Source organism: Cibotium barometz, chromosome 53 (genome assembly GCF_041138505.1).
Source record: "Cibotium barometz isolate CiBa-2024 chromosome 53, ASM4113850v1, whole genome shotgun sequence".
Taxonomy (NCBI): Eukaryota; Viridiplantae; Streptophyta; class Polypodiopsida; order Cyatheales; family Cibotiaceae; genus Cibotium; species Cibotium barometz.
In genome coordinates, this window is record NC_141098.1 from 10,612,717 (window position 1) to 10,619,547 (window position 6,831).

Below are 6,831 nucleotides of genomic sequence, written 5' to 3' on the forward strand. Positions count from 1 at the left end.
AAATTTTCATTTATGCTTAATTTTAATGGTTTTTAATCATTTCTCTCTCTCCCCCAAAGAAAGGTCATTCCTATGACCTATTCTCAATCCAAATGAAGCTTCTCATGAAGCATTTCTCTAATCCAAAAAGTAATTTCTCTAATCCAAAAGTAATTTCTATGCTTGTCTAATTGGAGGCCAAAATTATGGCTTTTTAATGCTTTTATGATATTTATTTCATAGAGAAATTATGAATCAATCCATAATTGGATAATTATCCAATTAGTGGTCATTCTAATAATATCAATAATATTAAACTTCATTCTTTCAATTAAATTGAGAATTATCAGTAATAGCAGCGGAGCTATGGCAAAAATTTTAAAAAATAAACACATAGAATATTTTCATTCATAATATGAAAAGAGGACTTCCTACCATATTCTAGGAATTATCATCCTAGATTAATTGAATGATTCTCATTGTAATTATGGAAAAATTTATTTTTATGTTTATGCATAATTAGTAAATTAGAAAAAAGAGAAATTTCTAGTAATTTATTTTTATGTTGAAAGAGTAATCCCCATGACATTGGAAATCCATGTATTCCAATGATTTAGAGAAACAAATTTGGAATGCTAAAATAATGTATATTTTATGAAAGATTTTAGTTAAATTTATCTTTTTGTATAGATAATTTTTTAGAATAAAAGAGGAATTCCCACTATAGTGGAATTCAATTGTTTAAATAAGGAAAGTATAATTCCTAGTGCAAAGGAATTAATGAAGATTTTTATTTAATTTTTAAGAGATAATATAGTTAAATTTATCTTTTTGTATAGATAAATTTTTATGATGAAAGATGAATTCCCACCATATTGAAATTCAAATATTTAAATAAGGAAAGTATAATTCCTAGTGCAAAGGAATTAATAAAGATTTTTTTTAAATTTTTAAGAGAAAATATAGTTAAATTTATCTTTTTGTATAGATAAAATTTTATGATGAAAGAGGAATTCCCAGAATCCAATTAATTAAATAAAGAAAGTGTAATTCCTAGTACAAAGAAATCAATTGAGATTTTTATTTAAATTTTAAGAGAAAGATTTTGTTAAATTTATCTTTTTACATAGATGAGTTTAAATGACAAAGGAGGATTTCCCCCTATATTGGAATTCAAATGTTTAGATGAGAAAAGTGGATTTTTCAGCTTAAAGGAATTAATGGTTATTTTTTTATAATTTTAAGAAGAATTTAATAGATTTAAATTATGGAAAAGAGGAATTCCCATGATAATTGGATTACACTTATTGAAATGAGAAAAAGAAGGATTTCAAGTTTATTAAAAAAAATAGGTATTGATATTTTAGTTAAAAGATGAATTTTCATGATAATTGAGAAAAGATGGATTTGAATTAAATTTTAATGTCTAAAGATGAATTTCCATCATAATTCTACCTAATGAAATAAGGTTGAGAATTTATGTGGGAAAAAGAATATCTTGGATATTTGAATTGGCAAAATCACTAAATGGATATTTACCCAAAAACTAGATGATTAGATGAAAGGAATCCTGGTAGAACTAAACTGAATGAGTTTAGTTAGACTATGTGAGGTCAAACAGTAAACCTAATTGTCCTCAAACTAAATCAGACAAAAACTTCGTGACCAATTCCAGTTACTAAATCCAAGGAATAGAATACCGGAACTAATCTAGTTTTTCCCTGACCAATCTCACCAATAATCTAGTTGGATAATTGGATAAAATGATGGGTAGATTACCCTCATGAGAGATCAAGGATCCTCATTATGAAACTGGGAATTATTGGAAAAAGGGTCTTTGGAACCGATCTCAAACTGAAATCTCACTTGCATTGGAAACTCTGTTTTTCATTCAAAGGACTGTTTTACGCTAGAATGCTTGAGGAAGCATTTGGCTTATGTTTTTCTAAGAGGAGGTTCGTTGGAACAGTTGGCGGGGAGTCGTCAAGGGACATCGCCCCACGGCAAAGCCTGCCGAGGTCTTGACCTGCCTCGGTACGGTTAAAATGGTGCGCTTCTAGTACGATGGGCGAGGACCGACGAAGCGGTCCTTGAGTGAAGTGCTAGGACACCTAAGGAGGATCCTAGAGGGTTCTAACCAGGCGATGCACGGGCTCGCGGTTGCTAGGACACCCAGGCGTATGTCGAGGAAGATATTTGATGGACAAAAAGGAAAGGCTTTTGGGAACAAAAATTTGATACTACTGGATCTCGTTTGGTTGGCCAGCTGGTCTTCAACGGAGAGTTGAGAGGATGCATTTTTGTAATACAATGGACTTGGAATTTTGGAAAATGATGATCGGAAATATTATGATTTTATTCAAGGATTGTCTTAAAGCCAGTCTAATCTGTTATAAATGGCAATTTCATATTGGGTGTGTATGTGGTATGCCTATTTGATTTTTGCATGAATCTCCGGCTAGGGGGCCTGGGAACTCTTTTCCTTGGTACCCGGGCAATGTAAGATCCCTGACCCCACTGCGCAACAAATTTCGCGGTGCTAGCAGCGGAAGTAGCACTTTTACGTGGGGCAGGGTCCCACACTCGGGGCCTCGCCCATGGATATCCAGACAAGAGACTAATCCATCGGTTCTTCCAAAACCGAACTCGGAAAAACTTCCCTTGCCCGAAAAGCACGGGCGATTCCTCCAGGATAACTTTTCTCTAATGTAGTTAAAAGCTTTAACTAGCTGAACTGATGTGACCGAACCCGTAAGTCCCATAGCCAGATCACAAAAAGATTTTACTTGCATCATAGAGACCAATGCTTTTTTCCTCATGGAGAGGCACAGCCATTGATTCTTTTCCATAGAACAATTTTTGTCCGGGATTTACTTCATCTATCAAACCAGAACAGAATTGAGTCTCAATTTAGGGATCCATCAGTCCAAGCCGACCCCCCAACCACTATAGTGATGGGATCGAATTAAGAATTTGATTAGGTTGTCCTAGGTACCTGGGAAAAGAGTTCCCAGGCTCCCTAGCCGAATATTCATGCAAACTTAACACTAGTCACACCACTTATACACCCAATATGAAATTGCCTTTTTCACAGATTCAACAGTCTTTAAAACAATCATTTAATGAAACCATAGTGTCACTGATCATAATCCTCTAATTATCCAATTGAATCCTTATTTCCAAACATTCCTTCACCGGTGTACATATGGCATCATTGGCAACCAGAACACTCACCACCTGTCAGGGGCCTTTTCAATAGTTCCTAGCTCATAGTACCCGACACTATAATCACATAAAAATATCTAGATGGAATCTCCGTTGAAGATCAGCAAGATCAACCAACAGATCCATATAAAAGAGCCATGGACTCATCCGTTGAGGACTAGCAAGGTCAATCAACCAGATCCATGCCCGAATTCAGAAAACAACTCTTACTCCTTGTTCCAATATCTTCCCCGACGTACTTGTGGGTATCTTCGGCGACTCAGAGCGTGAGCACCGTATGGTCAACACCATCTAGGATCCTTCGCAGGTCACCTAGAGCTTCACTCATAGGCCGCTTCCTTGGTCCCTCATCCACTGTACCGAAAGCTCACCATTTAAATCAAACCGAGGCTCTGGTCAAGACCTCGGCCGACCTTGCTATGCGAGACGTCCTCTGTTGACTCTCCGTCTCAGGAGTTGCAACTTTAACAGATAGGTCTTCACGACCTCATTCACAAGATGGTCAAAATGCTTCCCTAGCATTCTTGACATAAAACAGTCGATTCAAAACAGATTTCACATACAAATACAGTTCCAACAATATTTCCATCTTTTCTCATCACTCCACATCCTTTCACATTGGTCCCTATCTTTTCTCATCTTCCCACCACAGATTTTTTTGTTTCTTCATCGATCCCTATCACATCACATCATTCCCACATCAAATCACATCCAATTGCATCATCCACACATCAATCCACATCATCCATACATCCATTCATGTCAATCCACATTATCCACACATGAACCCACATCATCCATACATCCATTCACGTCAATCCACATTTCCCACACATCAATCCACATCATCCATACATCCATTCAGGTCAATCCACATTACTCACACATCAATCCACATTACTCACACATCAATCCACATCATCCATACATCCATCCACATCATCCACATTATCCACTCATCCATCCACATCAATCCACATTACCCACACATAAATCCACATCGGTCCTTTCAAATACATACATCCACATCCATTATTTCACATACATACATCCACATCCATTCTTTCACATACATTCTCATCCATCCATCCATTCATTCACATTTATCTAGTTCACATCACATCTATCCATCCATTCATTCACATTTATCTGATTCACATCACATTTCTCCATCCATTCATTCACATTTATCTGATTCATATCACATCTTATCACATCTATTTATAGAATGTAAGAGAATTCTTATTTTTTATATAAAAATTCTTTACGCATCTATTTATGCATAAGAACAACTTCAGCGGGAAATAACACTTTTATAAAAATCCGTTTATGCATCTATTCATGCATAAAATCAAAATTGATGAGAATAACTCTTTTGAAATAAAAATAAATTTCTTTATGTATCTTTCTATGCATAAAATCAAATATGATGAGAATAACTCTTTTGAAATAAAAATAAATATCTTTATGCATCTTTCTATGCATAAAATCAAAATTGATGAGAATAAATCTTTTTAAATAAAAATAAATTTCTTTATGCATCTTTCTATGCATAAAATCAAAATTGATGAGAATAACTTTTTGAAATAAAAAAAAATTCTTTATGCATCTTTCTATGCATAAATAAAAATTGATGAGAATAACTCTTTTGAAATAAAAATAAATTTCTTTATGCATCTTTCCATGCTTAAAATCAAAATTTGATGAAAGTAACGATTTTATAATAAAAAAGATTTCTTTTATGCATCCATTTATGCATAAAAATCATTTTTAATAAAAGTAACACTTTTATAATTTAATAAAAATTCTTTTATGCATCTATTTATGCATAGAAATCAATTTTGATGAAAGTAACACTTTTATAATAAAAATATTTCCAAATATGCATCTTTGTATGCATAGAGTTTAAATATAATGAAAATCACTCTTTTTATAACAAAAATAAATTATCCAATATGCATCTTTTTATGCATAGAATTTAATTTTAATAGAAATAACACTTTTATAATAAAAATATTTCTACTATGCATTTTTCTATGCATAGAATGAAAATAACACTTTTAGAATACACAAACGAAGGGGATTACTCTTTTTGAATAATAAAAGATAAAACTTATTTCACAAAATTTAAGAAAATTTTGCCATAACCTCCTTTGTATGGCTGACCATTTTTCAAATTTTCCTAACCTTAAGTAACTTAAAAATTATCCCCAAATGGTTTAAAGCATTCTAAACTAATCAAATTCCACTTTTAAAAGAGAAACAATATGAAAAGTTTAATTCTAACAATTTGATTACTTATCTAGGATAAAAAAAGGCTGAATGAATGAAGAGAGGGGGAAAGCCTTTCCAACAAGGCATAGCATCATTTTACATTTCAAAGAAAATAAAAATTAGAAAACCATTAAAAAGGAATAAAGAAAAAGTAGGATTTCTAGCTTACATGAATTTCTGAGAGCTTTCCTTTGGCTTGATGGTTTGAGGGATCTACTCTTGTTTGCAACAAGAGTGGCCACCAATTCTTAGAAGAGGAAAAGGTCAAAAACTAATGAATTATTAATAAATTCACAGTTTTTTGACTCTGGGATGGAGTAGAGTAATAGTGCATAAAACACTATTAAGCTTCAACAAAGGGGGAGGCTTCTATTTATAGGAAAAAGTGAGCTTCTAACCAATCAAACTCGTTCTAGAAGTAGGTGTTTTGTTCAGTATATACACTGCAGTAGCACATGCTTCTGCCCAATAATAATGTGGCATGCTCTTTTCATTGAGCATCACCCTAGCCACTTCACATATGACTCTATTCTTTCTCTCAGTCACACCATTTTGCTAAGGTGTATACCTGCAAGTCAATTGTCTTCTTATACCATGCTTCCTCAAGAAATGCTCAAAAGCTTTTGAGGTGTATTCACCACCTCCATCTGTCCTCAAACATTTAATCCAACAGCCATATTGCTTTTTTGCAAAAGCTTTGAAATCCATAAATTTTTCCAACACTTCACTCTTCTCTCTGAGAAAGTATATCCATGTCATCCTGCTGAAATCATCTATGAATGTCACATAGTATAAACTGCCTTTGATAGATGGGTTTTGTGGAGGACCCCATACATCACTGTGTACTATCTCGAGTGGCCTGCTATTCATATTTCCTTCTCTAGGAAACCGCAATCTTGCCTGCTTTCCAAACTGACAGGCTTCACAAACATGCATATGCCCATCATACTTGAATCTAGGCAGCCCAGTGACAATGCCTCTTGTCTGCATGTTCTTTAATCTTTGTATATTGACATGTCCAATCCTCTTATGCCACATATCAATGTCCTATACCACATTCTTGCTTTTAGAGAACATGGCTGATTTTAACTCAGGAATTCCAGCATCCAGCTTAAACAACCTGCCTTCTTTCTTTCCTTTAGCAATGACTCTACATCCATGTTTAAAATCCTCAACGAAGCAACCATGCTCGTTGTTGAAACGAACCTGTAATCCCTGTTCCACCATTTGACCAACTGAGGCCAAGCTTTTTGTGATAGAAGGCACGTACAATACATCTGACATAGATTTCGTTTGACCATTGTGCATAACCAATGGTACACTTCCAACATGTGTAATGGCATGCTGAGTATC